This window comes from Rattus norvegicus, chromosome 15 (assembly GCF_021556685.1).
Source record: "Rattus norvegicus strain SHRSP/BbbUtx chromosome 15, alternate assembly SHRSP_T2T, whole genome shotgun sequence".
In the NCBI taxonomy this organism is placed as follows: domain Eukaryota; kingdom Metazoa; phylum Chordata; class Mammalia; order Rodentia; family Muridae; genus Rattus; species Rattus norvegicus.
Genome location: NC_141548.1, coordinates 12,205,398 through 12,223,256, shown reverse-complemented (window position 1 = coordinate 12,223,256; position 17,859 = coordinate 12,205,398). Strand labels below are relative to the sequence as shown.

Genomic DNA, 17,859 nt, shown 5'->3' with positions numbered 1-17,859 from the left:
GAACCCATATGATACGAGGAGCGTAATTGGAGGGGGTCACATGCTTTTCCAGAATCTTCCACTCTCCAAATCGCTCCACAATACACAGAGTATTCCCAAGATGATCAAGTTTCTAGTTGTTGCTCTTCTCCAAATCGAGCTGGTGAAATGTCCTCTGGACAAGTTTCTTGTGCAGTCGCAGTCACAGCAGCCAAGTTCCTCTACTTGTTGAGCCTGATGCTCACCCAGGCTGTCTTACCAGGGACACAGAGTACCCCATATTGTACACAGTTGGCTTGGCTGTGGTAGCCCTTTCCTCAGCCTCCCTGAGCCCGTATTTGCCGCCCTTGTATTGGTTCAGGTTAAGATAAGAAGGTTCAAATTAATTTGTCATCTGCCATCAGGTCACAGATAAGGTCAGACTCCTTGCCCTACTCTGACGGGGCTGTCATGACATTCTTTCCGCAAGGTTCACCTCCCACGATTCCCTCATTTTCCGGGTTCTAAACAATCACTTTCAATTCTTCTTGTGAACAAGACAAGCTTGCATAGCAATGAGAGACACCATCTCTACAGCCATGCCTGCAAGTGCAGCCATGTAGGGGAGGCCCAAGCTTCATCTCAGGAGCTCTGGGCTGGGTGAGGAGCCCCGACAGACCCTGTGCCAAGCAGGTGAGAAAATAAGCAGTCTAGCCATTTTCCTCACCTACCTAGTCCAAGGCTATTGTTACCTCTCAGAGTGCCATTCTCTCAGAGGTGCCTTCTGTGACGAATGTGTCCTCACTGTGGAAGGGAGTGTTGCTCCGTGGTAGAGCTTCTGCCTGACTTGTGTCACAGAATGGGTTCAATACTCAATATAAAATCAAAGGACAGAAGAAAACTAATAAAAGGCCCCTTCTTATCCCTGGTCACTGGGTCATATTATTTTATTTTATTTTCTGTAAAATTTTAACTGCTGACAAAATTTCGAAAGTTCTTTTTTTGTTTAAAACTTGATATTTTATGATTGCCCCCTCCCTCCCTCCACACAGCCAGTTCCAGTCCTGTGAGGCCAGGAACTCTAAATGCTCTACTTATAGCTGTGTGCCAGACCTGGGTCTTCCTATAGAGCAGGCGATCAATAAAACACTGGTTGAACTGATTCACGAACTTTCCCCTCCCCCTTTCTTTTCAAACGCTAAGAGCTCTTCTAAGTAGCTACATGATAAAATTTGAAATCAAAAAGCATTCTTATACTCATTTGCTTCCTTAAAAAAGCAATTAGCCCTTTGGAACAGAATCAACTATAATTATAGTATTTTCATAATTCATAGGGATCTTTGAATGAATTCACTTGGGGTAGTCTGAGTCCGAGTAGATAAATCCATTATGATCTTTTCAGGTTAGATCCGAGGACAGAGATGAAGGCATCAATCTCGAGCACCAACTTCTTCTGGCACAAAGAAGCCTTGGCTCTGGGGTTTGTGGTCCAGAGGTGCCAAGTGTCCAGCAGACAGGGAGGGACTTGCTTGGGAAGTCACTGACACTTGCCAAGATCAGGTCTTAATGGAAAATATTTTCACACTCTTCCATGTCCCTTCAAAGGCTGACCAGGAATCATGGCATCCACGAAAAAATGGTACCTGTTGAACTTAACACATTCATCTTTGTAAAACTGTAAGGAAGTTGAGGCATGAGTGTGTGTGGGCTCCCAGGCATGCATCTCACAGCCTCTCCCCTTAGATACCCACTGTGGTCTTGGGGCACCCCTGCAAGACTTTTTTCCATGCTCTTAAATGCTTTTGTTTGCCTACTAAAGTGGAATTATACTGAGACTGGGGCCCTGTTTAGTTTCTGACATCATGACTGTAGTTCCTTGTTAGTATTTTTCCTCCAAAGCATCTCATCTCACAGGAATGAAGATCTACACAGATCACCCCAGTGTATTTCTATCCATTTCCTTAGCGTACATTCTCAGAGTCCTTGGTCCTGCCAAGGTTGGACTCCCAATGTAGGGGAATGTGGGGGGACAGGAAGAGGGGTGGATGGGGAGGGGAACACCCTTATAGGAAAAGGGGAGGGGTATGGGATAGGGGGCTTATGTCTGGGAAACTGGGAAAGGGAGTAATATTTGAAATGTAAATAAAAAAATATCCAATAGAAGAAAAAATATCAGAATTGTAATTATTAATTTTAACAGAGATGATATTTCAAAAACACTTTTGTTAGCGTTTAATTCATGCTGACAAACTGACTTCTAGGAAGGCTGCCCCCTGTCACGGCCTTCGATCCCATGCACATCCTCCAGGTCAGGTTGGGGTGCGTTTCTGTTCTTACATCAACGGCTCTGCGGGCCCCTCAACAGGAGCACTCTGCCCTTCACGTGAACGGGGCATGAGCTCCATTGAACAGTTACTCTGGTTCGTCTCAGAGAGTAGTAAATCGAGTTCTGTCAGGGCCGGACTCAGTTGTCATAGCCATGCCCTGAATATCAAAAGTGGGTGATGAATTTCTATAAACACGCCATTCCAATACCTGTCCTGAGGGGAACTCTGCATTTTATCTTCCCACTGAGGAAACAGAAGGGGAAGTGAGCTAATCCCACACAGTGTGAGAAACAGGAGGGTAAGGAGAGGCCTGTAGACGTACAAAATCCCTAAAGGTTTTAACATTTCAAAGAGGCTGAGAAGAGCCGTCTGTGGATGAGCAGCATTTATAACGGCGAATAGACAGAGAAGGCTTTTCCGGAAATCTCTTCCAAGCAAGCAACTGAGTGCTGCACTTGGATCCTCACCAACCGGCATGGCCACTGGCCTGTTCACCACACCACAAAGGACTCCCACACCCTCATTCGGAGCCTGGTTGCTTGAAACCAGAAGGACCTGCATTATGCTAGGCTGTGTTGTGGGCTCTGTGAGGCTCCAATGAGCATGGCATGATGAGGCAGACCTTTCTTCCCAGCTCTTTAGGAGGCTGAGGTAGGAGAGGAAGGTGGGAAGCCTGGGCTACGGAATGACTTCAGAGCCCTACCTAGGAAGCTCAATGAGATCCTGTCTCAAAATGTTAAAAAAAAATACCAAAAAATCTGCTGTAGTTAAATGCCTAGTATATGTGGGACCGTGGGCGGAATCCCCAGTATAAAAAGATTAAATGTGTTTTTATGTAGTCTATGGTTCTATGTTTCCTCTATGTGACCTACAGTGCTTAAAGTGGCAGGAAACCGAAGGGACTAAAATGAAAATTTTCAAAAGAACTGTGGGTAAACGTTCCAGTGCATGCTCTAGAAGGGACACCAGGGAGTGGCACCAAGATAGAAGAGGAAGGAGGATTTCCGTGGATCTGCCTGGTCTCGAGTACAGCACAAAAACACTGTGGTGGAGTTTACCAGCCTTCTTCTTGTTAGCTGCATGCTTACCTTCCTTCCCACAAAGAGAGGAGAATCAGTGGGGGACAAAGGTGGCTCTCCTTCCAAGGGACAGTTTTCGTATTTAAGGTGGATTCCCTTTTACTGAACACCTTTGGTACTTAAGGTGGATACAGATGGCTTAGCCATTGATCTGTTCACCATCACCCTGTTTAAATCAATAATCTATTAGTCCCTTTAAATTAGAGCTGGATTCGTCAAATGCCCTTGAGAGGCCTCAAACATTTTCTCCCTTATTCCAAGCAAGCACAATCAGTCTACAGAATGATAAAAATTTTGCAGGGAAACTCTGCCGGCTCAGCAGACAATGCGTTCTGTATTAGCTCATTCAGCAGTTTCAAACGGGCCAAAAAAGCAGCTGGTAGAGTTCCCACGGGGAAAGACGCTCGTGACATCCAATAAAGCAGACGCACCGCAGCCATCCCGGTAGACCGCAGGCTAGGGAGTCAGTCTCGGAGGAACAATTCCCATCCACCCCTCGCCTCCTGCTTTTCTCCATTTCCTTCCTGACTGACTCTGTCCCATCAGGTCACTGCCTCTCCAACCAGCAGCATCATCCAATTGCAAACCAGATGGGGAGCTGGCTTCTTTGCTAGGGCACGGGTAGGGAAGGGGAGCCTGGCTGTAGAGCTGAGGAATGCCTGGGCCTACGGTCATATAGAAGCCATGTCCACATCAGAGAGGCTGACAGCCCTGCTTGGCGATACATGTATCTTGGGGACTGGGGACTTTTGAGAACTAAGAAGGAGCCAAACTTGCAGTTAGAATATTTGTACCCCACCAGTACTACAGCACTCACGGGCTGGTCCTTGAGGAAAACTTAGTGATCTGCTTGCCTTGCCCTTCTCTCTTTCTCCCTCCCTCTTTCCCTCCCTCCCTCCCTCCTTCCCTCCCCCTCTCCCTTCTTTCCTTCTTTTCCGTATGTTTCTTGTCATGTGTAGCACAGGCTAGCTTCAAATTCACCACGCTGCTAAGGCTGGCTTTGAACTCTTGACCCTCCTGTCCTACCCATCAGTGTTCCTCAAAGTATGGCCCACAGTAGGAGCACTTCACAGTTAGGAGAGATGGTGCATGACTTCTCAGCTAGTCTGTGGTGAAGGGCCATTCCCTAGCTCATCTTTCATAAACGGACCAAATGCAATCAAAACTACATTAGAGACTGCGGAAAGCAAAGACCATTCCAAGGCAACAACTAGAAACTAGCTCGAAGAGACAAAAATCATACCTTCAGTTTGGTGGAAAAGGTCTGCCCCTCTCCCACTGGGACTGGCAGCAAAGACCAGCACAGAGAACCCACCTGCCCACCTCGGCTGCTGGTGAGATCTGTGCCCACTGAGCCAGCACAAAAGCCCAGCCAGTACCACACAGAGGCAGCACTCGTAAACACTGCCGGAAGCGTAGGGCTTGCTTCAAAGCAAAAAGGAAAAACCTTAAAACAGAACAGAACCCAAAACACAGCTGCCCCTTAAGTGGGTATTGCACTCAATGGCTGGACTCACCTGGGAAAACACAGTATAAATGTCCCTTTGTCAACAAACCTGAGTGTGGCTTAAGTACACAGAAGGTCTCCAACAATAGCTGCTTGACAATTCCTTTCGTGCTTGGCATTTTTTCTAAAGGTTAGATTAAGCAGATAACAGGTTTAAGAGCTCAGTAGACCCTTTGGCCTTTGTGAGAGCTAATTTACAGCCCACTAGCCCCTGTTGACAGATTACAGGCTCCTATGTTTGGCTTGATTAGAGACAGGCAGGCAGGCGGCAGGCATCAGGCACCATGAAAGGCCTACCCCTTTACTAGAACCTTCTGATTAAGACAGGGTTTGAAGGCAGCCTCTGGGCAGCTGATACTTACGTGGAAAAGCAGCTGGAAAGCAAAAGGCATTTCCTGCACAGCCCCTGGGGACTTTGGAGCCTAACTCTGGGGTATGCGGGTAGGACTCGTTGCAGCTAATCAAGGGCAAGCGGCACGTTGCATTTGGTCAAAACATGCAGTTAGGTTTGATTTTTGTTGGCACCAGAGAGCCAATCTGGGTCCCCCGCCCCCCTCCATTTTTTCTGAGGATTCTCTGCAGGATCGCAAAGTCCACTGGCTCAGCTCACATACAGAGGGGAGAAAGTCAAAGGAAACGCCAAAGTTCAACTAAAGTACAAGTAATTAGAACCAGATTCAGCCGTTGCATATGCGCATGCGTGGGCGCGCTTGCATAGCCTTTTTATTAACTTGTCATTTGCAGGCCTAGGGACCCTGGATGGGATGTGTGGAAAACTCTGCACCAACCATGCCTGGGGAGAAGGCTCATGGGCCTCGAAAAAGGTGCTTTGTAAGCCTGCAGTTCTCTAGGAGGGCTGGTCCTGAAGTGATGCAGTCCTAGGAGGCTTCACAGAGAGGTGGACAGCAGCAAAGGGAAACCCCACCACAGCTTTAGTGTCCTGGCTGAGTAACCTGCAGGTGACCCCGGCCGGCACTGTGTGTGCTTGCCCTAGTCAGCGCTGACACTAGAGAAGCTGGAAAAGAGGTGTGAGACTCTCCCCTACTATGACCATGCATGTAACAGGTGCTGAACATAAGGCAGGGGTTGAAAAGCTCCGTGCTGGGTTGGGGATTTAGCTCAGTGGTAGAGCGCTTAGCGCAAGGCCTGGGTTCGGTCCTCAGCTCCAAAAGAAAGAAAAGAAAAAAGAAAAGCTCAGTGCTACAGACTGATTTCTGAGCCACTAAAGGAAGCCTTTGCTTTTCATAGGATAGTGCCTGATCCTCATCTGGATGATGTGTTAGGGCATAGAACCCAGCCTGCCCCGAGACTGTGGACCACCTGGCAATTCCTCTGCACATTAATATCTAGGTTCTCTAACATAAAAAGGTCATCCACTATCCTCATCACCTCCCAATTGATTCCATTTTTCTGGGTCTACTTGGTTTGGGAGTGTTTCAAGCCTTAAGATGTAGGCTTTGTGGAATTAGCTTGTGATAACCCAGGAACTCAATTCTTGCTCATGAATTTGGCTGTGGCTTCTACCTGATGCTGTAAGAAACCTGAAGGAACAGTATCTGTTGTCTACTGGGTAGTGGTCTTGCTAACCCATCACCCCTCCCTAAAACCATGGGGGAGAGAAGGAACAGGGGCTCTATCCTGTGTTGAAACAGATTCTGCTCTCTTTAATCCACACAAATAATTTCCCAACACTGACATGATTCAAGTTCTGGGTCTCAAAAGAGAGAGAGGCTACTGTTCAGCTCGTGACCCCACCTGTATGAGCTCACCACCAGTTGAGACATCACTCTGGGGAATGACTTTCACCATAGTTAATGATGTCATACTTTCACAGAGGACCACAACAACATGACACCTATATTTCATCTTCATCCCATGCATCCACTTCAAGGAACATAGGTGAAGGGTCCTTTACAAGGTGTTCTGTGTGAGGCTGTTACCTGGGACATCTTAAGTCAGCTCAGGACAGGGTTCAAATAGACCTTCCCTGAAAATCACAAGAGGCTGACATTTCTGTGTATTAATGATCAGGCTGGAGACAGCCTTACATCGAGAGAACACACCCTGAGTGGCCTCAGGAATCAGGTCAGCATGGGACCATTGGGGCCAGAGTATCAAGATCCCCTAGAGAGATTACCCCAATGACACATGGGTCTGTTCCACATTCTACTTCTAAATCAGGAGTCTCATGGCTTTTAAGATGGCATTGTACTAACATTGTTTTCATACACTCAGCTATCCCATGTGGAAAGTAGACTCAAACACAAACATTAAGGCATCCATGATGCAGGCACACCTTTATGTGTGTACTGAAGGCCAGGTTGTCGTCAGCCTGACAGAAAAGTAGCAGGAAAGCCGGTGTGGTGGCTCGCATCTGTCAAGGTTGCACTCCGGAAGCTGAGGCAGGAGCATTATGAGTTCGAAACCAGTCTTTGCTACAGCGAGTTCAGGATAGCTGGGGCTATACAGCAAACTCTTGTCTCAAAAATAAAATAAAAGTTAAAAGGAGGAAAATGAAAGCATTGGGCAGGTGATTTTCAGAAAGCAACATTGAAGTCCTCTTAGCCATACTCTGCCAGGGTTATGTCCTGAGGCGGCATCGGCATGAATAACTCATACAAGAATTTAGCCAAACCGCTCTTCTCAGAAGCAGGGCTCTACTTGGTTGCATATATGTTCCCTGGAGGTTTTCTGTTATTTCTTACGGGTATATACCATGTGTACAGCCTACAATGACCGTGAAGCTAATTTAACTCTCACAGTACAGGTTTTTGTGATGATGTCATGCACCTGTATAGACTTTGTGGTAGAGATTGTAGGAGTTCATGGCCTTGGCTCCCACATCAACTAAACTTCACCTCCATCTACGACACGTGAACTCAGTAACTGTGTTGCTTCCTTTATTTCTCTTAGCCCCACTGGTTCCTTCCTGAAGATTCAGATAACCCTAAAACTCTGGTTGGTGAGTGAAAAGCAATATTTGGAACTTGTCTAGCATCCAGGAAGGGCTCACGGTGTCCTGGGTCTTAATGGACCCTTCCTGCAAACGGTTTTCTTCCACCTTCCTGATTCTAAGGCAGCGATTCTTAATCAGCGCCACCGTTTCCTGTAGGGACACTGATGTATTCTGGGCTGTTGCCGTGGGGTCTGTTGTTTGAGAGTTGGGGGCCAACAGCCTCTGCTCTAGGACTAAGACACAAGTGGGCAGACAAATCAGCAAGCCACAAGTGCCACATGCTAAGATCAGTGACCACGAGATGGCACAGGTCTAAAGGGGGACTGACAACCACACCACCCTTCCAGCAGGATTTCCACCCAAGCCAGGCAATGTTACTTCTTGTACACAGTGGCACTGGAGCTGGGCTCCTCCTTTCCCTGCCCCACCGGCTCTCGCAGGCTGCTCTACCCGTCAAGTGCCTTCTGTGCGTCTTTCTTATAACCAACTCTATGTTTGTGTCAGAGCTGTTTTGGCTTTCTATACTAAAAGAGTGACTAAAGACAAACCCAGCCAGGAACTCTAGTACCCTCGAGACAGAGTCATCAGATATGGTCTAAGACATCTCACAGGGCCTTTCCTCCAAACACAAAATGGCTTAACCCAAAATTACAAAGAATGCTGAAGTGGGAAAGGCTGAGCAAGGTGAAGAGAGTCCTCGTAGGAAGGCATTGGAGAGGGATGCAGGGGATCACAGAGGTAGTTTCCTCGTAGCTCAGCTAAGTGAGGACAGAGAGCATTGGTAGTCACCTTGGCTCTTATGGCTAGCATCCATTCTGCAGGCTGAGGGGTGTGTGACTACTGAGTCCTAAAGTGTGTTTTTCAATGGCTACAGCGAGGAGGCATGGAAACACACAGGAATGGCCGCTGTCTCTTGGTTATTAGAGCGCTGAGACAGAAGGATAAGGTCGATGTGTTAATACGGCTCACAGTCACCACAGGAGTGACAAGTGCCTCTGGGGCTTCACCAAATAACGGCACCAGCAAGAGTAAACAGGTTTCAGTGAAGCAGGTGGCAGGCTAGTCACCCACAAGCTGTACTAAAGCTTCCTGTACGCATTAATTCCCAGGGGGGAGCCTAGAGAGCATTGGATATAGCAGCCTTCTAGAAGTAAGAATTCAGAGGCACAGGGTGGAGAGGCAGCGCAAGCTACTAGCAACGGAGGCCAGGGAACTGTTGGACATGTCTCTTAACTTGAATTGTCTTGGGTTCAAGAGTACAAGAGTCAGGGATCAGGTGAAGATGGTCATATGCTTGTAAGACTTCTATGGCTCTCGCAGGCCACTCTGCCCCGTCAAGTGCCTTCTGTGCTTCTTTCCTACAACCAACTTTATGTGTGTGTCAGAGCTGTTTTGGATTTCTGTACTAAAAGAGTGACTTAAGACAAACCCACCCAGGAACTCTAGTACCCTCGAGACAGAGTCATCAGATATGGTGACATCAGCAGAAAGACAGGGAGAAGGGAATGATGCGGGTTTTTTGTTTGTTTGTTTGTTTTGTTTTGTTTTTCTGGGTTGGGGACCCGAGCAGTTAGTATAGGGCCTCATGGTCCAGCCACTCACACATCAGGCTGTCCCCTCACTCCTGCAGGCACCACATGTCCAAAGTTAACTTGGAGCGGCACTCTAGTAGCCAAGAATCAGCTGCTGTCCTGATTCCTTGGATATTCTGAAAGCCCATCTTTCCAGAGGGGTGTCTTGTTTGAGGGTTGGGGTTGAGAGTATTAGCCTTGGGGCAGACCTTCCTGGATTCAAAGCCCATGTGTTTCAGAGACGTTCCTTAGTTTCCCAGCCTCACTTTCTACGGGTGCAAAATAATAGCATGCCCTCACGGAATCGTCGAGGAGATTAAAACGCACATCATTATAAAGCACTTGGCACAGGGCCTGAACAGAACAGAGTGCCGCCACTTAGGCGGGCGATTCTGGGGCAGGGGGTGTCAATGTTCTTCCCCTTTTGAGCTTCCTCCTGGCTGCTGCTGTCCTATCTTGATTGGTTAACCTCCTCTTCCACTTTCCCCGCCCACAACAATTTCCTCTCCTAACAGAACCGAGAGAGCCTTCGGAAGAACTTTAAGCGGAGCAAGCCCTGTTCCCTAGTTTCTCACAGAGTGTTCCTTTCTTCCCAAGCCTATGGACATCCGTCCAAAACTCTGTGCTTCCACTCTCTCCCATGACTCACCCTGATGGGTCTCCATTTCAGGCTGCCAAGCACCCCTAGAGTCCATACCTATAATCCCTGCACTTGGGGTAGGGTGCTGAGGCAGGAGGATTGCTGTTAGTATAAAGCCACCTCAGGCTAATACGTGGTTCCCTGTCTATAAAAACAATCAGCCAAACAGACAAACAAACCAATTAATGGACTATTTCATTTAGGCGGACAAGGCAACACGGGCAGGCATGACTAGCCAGTGTCACAGCTAGACCAAACAGGTTATGAGGGAGACTGCCTACACAGATAGACAATGAGAAGAGAGCAGACAGCCTGCCAGTGCCTGGCAGGGGAGGATGGGATGGACCCACACTGTGCTCACAGGAACACCACTAGCCACCCAACAGCTTGGTTGATTTGCTCTTCTAAGTTGTAGGTGGACAATCAGGAGAGTGAGACAGCTGTAGCCTGCCCTCGGCTGATAGGGTCTGCCCAGGATGATGATACTCTGCACTGGTAGATGTTAGCGCTATGTTATCACTTCACTGCCCTATACGCTTTCTGGTAATAAGGATGCTGGAGAAATGGACCAGGTCACAGGAAGTGCTGTAATTCACACAAGGAACATCAAAGCCTAGAGGCTACACGGTGTAACCTCATAGACAGAAACTGGCTTGCTGTAGGACCCACCTTCTCATATCCCCACATGTAGATCTTGTACTGATAAAGCACATCCTGATTCTTGGGGGCCCTGCTTGGTTTTGTAAGGGTTTGTTAGTTTGTTCATTTGAGACAGGGTTCCAGAAAACATGGAACTCAGGGTGGTTCTTTTGTCTTAGCCGCGCAAATATCGCGATTAAGGCATGGCCTGCCATGACCTGCTCGGTTTTTAAGTTTTAAGGCAAATTTGGAGATAACAAATGACACAGAATAAACATGTCAGGGAACTGTGGCCTTCACAGCTTCTGTCCAAACAGCCGGGATCTGTTGCTGGGGAGTGTGCAGACATCTGCAAAACGTGACTGATAGGTGTGGCCTGACCACAGCCCAGATTAATCTAATCTGCTGACCTATGCATGCAGATAAACTAAACTCCTCCTACTAACAGCGTCCCCACCATATCTTAGGGTAAAATTCATGAATTCTCTCACTTCAGAGAGAGACAGAGACAGAGACAGAGACAGAGACACAGAGACAGAGACACAGAGAGAGACAGAGACAGAGACAGAGAGAGAGACAGACAGACAGAGACAGAGACACAGAGAGAGACAGAAACAGAGACATAGGGAGAGACAGAGACACAGAGACACAGAGAGACACAGAGACACAGAGACACAGACAGAGAGTGCATGACAACCATATGTCACTGAGACTAGGACATGTTTTGAAAGCACAGTCACGACGATGTGTTGTAAGGGGCTGGTACTATTTTACCAAGATCACCCCGTGGATACACTTTTATTAGTCAGAGGGGTCAACATGCTCGCGCCATAAATACATTTCTGAACTCCTTCCTGCATCTTCTGTCTACTGGCTTATTTTTCATGTCCTGTTTCCTGGCCTACAGCCAGGCAGAATGTGGGCGTTTTAATACCTTTAATCCATTATATGGACTTTTTAAAGGTCCATAAGACAAAAAATAAAATGTGCTTTCATGGTCAAATATGCAATAAACCTGAAATGTCCTTTAATATTTCATAGCCCACCTTCCAGCCTGGCCGTGGCTGTTTCCCAGTTTCAGTGCCCAGAACGGTACAATGTAAGCATTGCTAACTCTCATGTGACGGTGTAGAGAACGCTCCACATTTTATAAACAATGTGTTCCGCTGGGCACTTTGAGGAGATTATTGTTCCTCGATATTCTGAAGACTCGAAATCACCATCCACTTACATATCTACTGCAGAACCCTAGTATGTGGCAAAGCAACAAACTAGTCACGCTGGTGTGTGTGTGTGTGTGTGTGTGTGTGTGCACGCACGCGTGTGCTCGTGCACGTGTATCGTTTTGCTTCTGAGACAGAGCCTCAGTGTGCGGCAGAAGCTGGCCTTGAACTTGCAGCAATCCTCCCACCTGTGCCTCCTGACTACCGGGTCTATAGGGCTGTACCACTGCACTAGACATAGTCAGGTTGATTTTTATTAGGTCATTGTTTTGAAAAGGCGGTAGGATTTCTACAAGCACATGTCTCGTGGACACAAGCCTTGTAATACTGGTTCCTCATTGGACTGACTCCTAGTTCCCAAATGCTTACATAACTGCCCAGCACATCTAGTGAGCTTCCTGTGGTTGCTACCTGCCTGTCACCTGTGCCCTCTCTCCAGGGGTGCAGGTGTCTGCTTATGGGGCTGCCATGTTTTATTTGCTCCCATGGGGGCAAATTATCCTTCCTACAGTGGACACTGCAACCTACCATTATGGCAGAGGGCCCAAGGTAATGGGCAGTAAGGCTCACTTGATACCCACTAGAGGAGGGTTTGGATCACTGGCCTGTTACCTTGTGTGAAACATCTGTTTCCCGTGAGCCAGTTGAAGGTGCAAACATCTGTAAATAATAAGCCCGTGTGTGAACTTCATTTAATGAGCTAGGACACAGAGGGAGCTGAAGAGTAGGGTACAGCAATTAGAGCTGTTTGTTAAAGATGGATTGGGTTTTTTTTTTTTCCTTCCTTTCACTTGGGAGCGCTTGCTCTGTGGGTTCTGAGGTTTCTAGCCTTCCGTGTCTGCCCTCCCAACACAATATCTGGGGATGTGTCTTACGCCCAGCAGAGTTCGCTATGTGTCCTCACAGAGTGAAAAGCCCCACCAGCCTCGTTGCTCCTTGCTTACTCTTGCTCACAAACACTCTTCTATAAGACGGAGAAGCAACAGTGCCTTCCTCCTCAGTCCCTTGCTTCCTCCAAAGCAGCTCACGATGAGTCTCCTAAACACTGGGATCCTGGTGACTGTTTCAGTTTAGCAGAGACCAATCACAACGAAGACACCAAGGCAAGAAGTAAACTTGGGTCAAGTCTCTTCTAATTTGTCTCCTAGCTTTATTTCTCTTTCCTTTCTTCACACTTTCTAGAGATGGGTGAAAGAGGTGGAGGTAGAAAAATAGTACTATCTTATGGAACAGGAAGGGCCATAAAAAATCTACGCTGCCACCAACGGGTGTGCCCCGAGCCAGATGAAACCGCCTCCTGTTTTCTGAACATTCCCAGATGTCCACAAGGACTTGCTGTGGTAGCCAGCAGGAACTGTACCAGCTTTGCGGCCGCCTTGACATCACTTCTGCTTTCAGTCACCACCAAATATCTAAACAACCAAAGAGCAGGGACCACCTGAGGTGTTCTGCAATTCAAATTCATTTCCACTGAACTACGCCTAGCATCCGTTGTGTGCCAGGTCCTGGGTTACAAACAAAGCACATAGGGTATATTCAGGGGGAGATACCTATAGAAGAGTGCCTGGGACTTTGCACAAACAAATAAGGGCTTCCACAGAGTTCGGCTCACACTCTGCTGACTTGAAATTTGTTGAGATGTCCAACCTGATCATTGGAGTAGTTTGAAGAAGTTGGAATAGTGTGTCCACTGCAAACCCAGGACAGGTATGAACACACTGTTTGCTCCCATGGTACAACTAGCAGAGGAATCAGGAGGGGAAACCACTGGGTCCTCTGAATTGTTAGGAAGAAGCTTTTCCCAGACTCAGAGAATAGTTGCTCTCTCTCAGAGGGAAAAGCCATTCAACATTTGACTGAGCTCCCAGCCGGGGCAACTCTGTTTACATTCTCCTGTGGTCTGTTTGCCATCTACTTAAAAAGATAATTAGAGCTTGCTAATAGCAGAGAGAAGCAAAGGCTGAAGACTGAAGATGGGGCTGAAGGGAAAAGGGAGGCAAACAAGAAATAAGAGCGGAGGCCAAGAGAGCTGTGTGGCCTCGCGAGGCCACATGGCGATGGAAAGTTAAATTAATTCTGATAAAATATTATCTGTATGTCACAGACTCAAGAGCCATGTGTGACTGTTGTCGATTGTATCAGACAATGTATGCTCTCATATAATGTTTCTATCATATGGAATATCCTACTTGAGGGCATTGGTTTGAGATCTACAAACGGAAGCGAGCCTAAACATCTCCATGGCTCCATGGCATACAGTTAACAAAGTGCTCACAGTGCAGGCCTGACAGAGACAGTGTCTGACCTCGGAGATCTCCTAGTGCAGAAACACACATACACTCATGCATGCACACACAGACTCATGCACTCACGCACACACACATGCTCAAGGACACACACCTGTACATACGGAAGGAAGCCAACAGGCAGAGGAAGTGCACCCGAGAGCAGGGGTGTCATTGGAAATTCTTTCGGCTTTTCCACCCTTAATTTTTTCACAATAAGACATGGGGAACATGGTTTGTATAATGAGAAGCACGTGCTGAGCCTGTTGGTTTTTGGTCAGCTCGATGCAAACTAGAGTTGTCGGGGAAGAAGGAACCCTAATTAAGGAGTTGCCTCTATTTTCATTGGCCTGTGGGCAGGTCATGTAGAATGTGGAAATCATTAATTTCCACAATTAATGATTGATGTGGGAGAGTCCAGTCTACTGTGGGTGGTGTCATTCTCTAGGCACATGGGCTTGGGCTGTATACATAGCTGAGCAAATCGATGGTTTCTGCCTCTGCTCTTGCTTCGGCTCCTGTCCTGACTTCCCTCAGTGGTAGGTGGTGTTCAGAAGCCAAATAAGCCTTTTCCACTCCAAGTTGCTTTCAGTCAGTGTTTACTGGATGCACACGTGTTCCACATCCTCTTCCTTGTCTCTGATTAAGACTTTGACCTTGAGCTTGTATGGCAAGCACCACAGTTCAATTTCTCAAACGGAGAGGTGAGGCAGCTTTGGAGCTCCAGCTCTGGGAACACAGGCTGTAGGTACGGGTCGGGTAGGATGCTCCTGAGGCTGCTGTGACACATGAGCCATGAGGCTGTCCACCATCACCTAGGAAACACCCACATCTGGGGCCACAGAGTGACTTCCAGCAGAGTGTGTTTGAACTGTATCTGAAGCCACTGAATTGAGAATAGTATCTGAATAGCTAATAAAATAATCATTATGACTATTGTAATTTTGACCAAAAACAATGGTTAACTAAGTTAACTAGATTAACTAAGTATGATTCTCTATCCTCAACAGGTGCTTCAAGCAGGTAGCAAATATCAAAGGCCACTCCATTTCACCGTCCCGCAAAGATTTCTTCCATTTCCTCTTCCCTTCTCTCTCATCAACTCCACTCTCCTTCCTTTTCCCTCGCCTCTCTCCCCTCCTGTCCTCTCCTCTCCTGTCCTTGTTTTCTTTTTGGAAATGGAAGAGGCTGTTTAAGGCAGCATCTCACACAAGCCACTCACACACGCAGTTACAGACTGGAGGGGCCATGAAAAGCTGCATCTACCACTGCTTAGATCTTCAAGAACCTCAGCGACAGCCTCGAAGGCAGCCCAGCCTCAGGAGCCTGGGCAGGGACTGGGAGCACAGCCCACCACCAACAGGATGCAAGAACAAAGAGGCTAAAGTGGAACGGTTCCTCACGGTTCCGGCAGTTTCCTTCACAGCCTAGGAAGCCACCATTTATGTTAGAGAAAATAACGTAATCAGAGGAAATCATGTGAGCCACAATTCTGTGGCGTTCCAGGCTTCCCACCCTGCCCCTAACACTCCTGGGGGCCTTTCTTGACATTATTAAGACATAAAACATTTTGAGGGGACTGTCCACTCAGTAGACAGAGATGACAGTCTAATGGCAGGGGCTAAAGACCTGCAAAGTAAAAACTGTGTGGAAGAATGGATCAGCTTGGTGGGGTGTCACCCGGGCTCACCGTTGGGTATGTGACCTCAGTCATACCACTTGCCTACTCTGAACTTCAAGTTTCTCATCTATAAAATGTAGGTAACAATACAGTCTGTGGAGGATTAACTAAATCTATATACAGTCAGCAGTATAAGAATTCTGTTAACTAAGGAGCCAAGAGGAAAACTCACTGAAAGTCATGGAGTGTATGTCAGAATGCCATCCTTTCTTCCTGCTACTCATCGTGCATGCTACGATGCTGTGCAGACTAAAGATCACTGGGCACTCTTGCCACCCACCAGCCAGGGGCAGGGTTACTCACTCTAGTCTAACCCTGTCTCTGGTTAGACACCAGAAGAGTGTAGGAAACCTGAGCTTGCCCTCCTTGGAAGGCTGGCTCTTGGGTTATGAGAAGCTTCCCTACCTGAGCCTCTGTCTGATCTTCCACAAACCACAGTGGCTCCAGCTTAGCTCTCCACCAGCGATTAACAAGCACACAAGCCCTTGGAGGATGGCACTTTCTCAGTTGGTCCCCACGTTGAGCTTAGTGGAAGGTCGGACTGACTAGCTAAGTTCATCCACAGGACGGTTAGATAACAAAGCATCAGGACACTTAGTTTTGGGACGTTGTGCTACACGGTGCATCACAGGTGCAGTCCTGAAGAATGAGACATTTCCAAGAGTCTCAGTAAACTCAAGTAACACGATCACTCCCTAGATGCTCCAGGAATAAAGGAGCAAGGCTGGAGGATGTGCATCACTTCGTCATTCAGGGCAGACTTAGTCTTCTTTGTTCAAGGATAATCGGGAGCCTCTACTGTGATAAGAATGGATAAACCACTTTCCCCCCAGCTCTGGGTCTAAGGGACTCCACCATCAATCTTAGGTCCCAAGTCCCAGTGGCATGGTTATGGAATGAGATGTGTGTCACAGACACACCCTAGTTTCCTCTAAGTCTGGAGGGAGCAGAAACAGTAGCTAAAGGTTCTCGATATCCCCAGAGACAACATCAAGGCACCTAACACATGATAGACAGACACACAAAAGCCGGAGCAGAAAGGAACTCTGCTGCTTCTAATACATGGAGAAACGGTGCCAGTGTCACCACGGCTAAGAGGACCATGTTAATTTCACAAGGGACATGGCTTACTTGTCAGTGTCAGTAATGCATGCAAGTCTGGAACTTTGGTCAACGGCTGCCCCTGAATCAGGACCAGAGACAAGCCGTTCAAACCGTGACAAGCAGGAAGGGCTGTCATCTAGGTGAGGAGAGGAAGAGGGCATCCAAGGTGATAAAGTAAAAATGAGTCACAAAAGTGCTGTCTGCTGTTCCCCAGTATGCACCTACCACTGGCAACACACCGAACTCAGGGGAGGAAGCACAGCCAGAGACATCTGCCCGTTCCCAAGAACAGAACTTTATCTTACATGGTTGCCGATCCTTCGCAGACGTGCATGGGTACATAGTGTCCCCATTTCAAAGCTGCAGAAATCGACCCCACGTCAAACCAAGCCGTTTCTGATGCCTCAGAGCATCGGACAGATGTGAGGAGCAGAGGTGGAGAATTGTAATGAAGGGTGGCTGTGCCTGGAAGCCGGGACTCAGGCTCTCCCAGCCTCTGCCTGAGGGAGATCTTCTCTCACCACATAGGGCCTACCACTCTCAGGCTCCCATGGAGATCAGCACAGTCCCCACCCGAGCAGTGTGGGGATCCCAGTTTTTCTGCACACTCCAACTTGCCAATCCAGACTTCGTCCATCTCCAGTTCCCATTGTTTCCTCTGATAAGCAGGGCCCCAGTGAACAATTAAAGCTTTCAATAAATAATCTCTAAGCACATTCATTTGATTGACTGTTATTTGATACAGCCGTTAGTTTCAATGGGGCAGTTAATATTGACCACATAAAGTACTCCAGACAAACATGAAACAGCTCCAGAACTCCATGCATTATTACCCTTTATCTGCCAGTCATCTGGGCTACTTGTAATGGTCATGGAATTTAAAAATCAA

The 17,859-nt window shown here is 47.6% G+C and overlaps 1 protein-coding gene across 4 annotated transcripts in view; it reads right to left on the bottom strand.

Moving 5' to 3' along the window:
- Rarb (retinoic acid receptor, beta) overlaps positions 1-17,859 on the bottom strand; it is a 644,731-nt gene that overhangs the window by 119,697 nt on the left and 507,175 nt on the right. Inside the window, exon 1 of one of the 4 annotated variants that reach the window (XM_087584952.1) lies at positions 4,608-4,869. The gene's annotated coding sequence lies outside the window, so the exon portion shown is untranslated. 4 annotated transcript variants of the gene reach the window in all.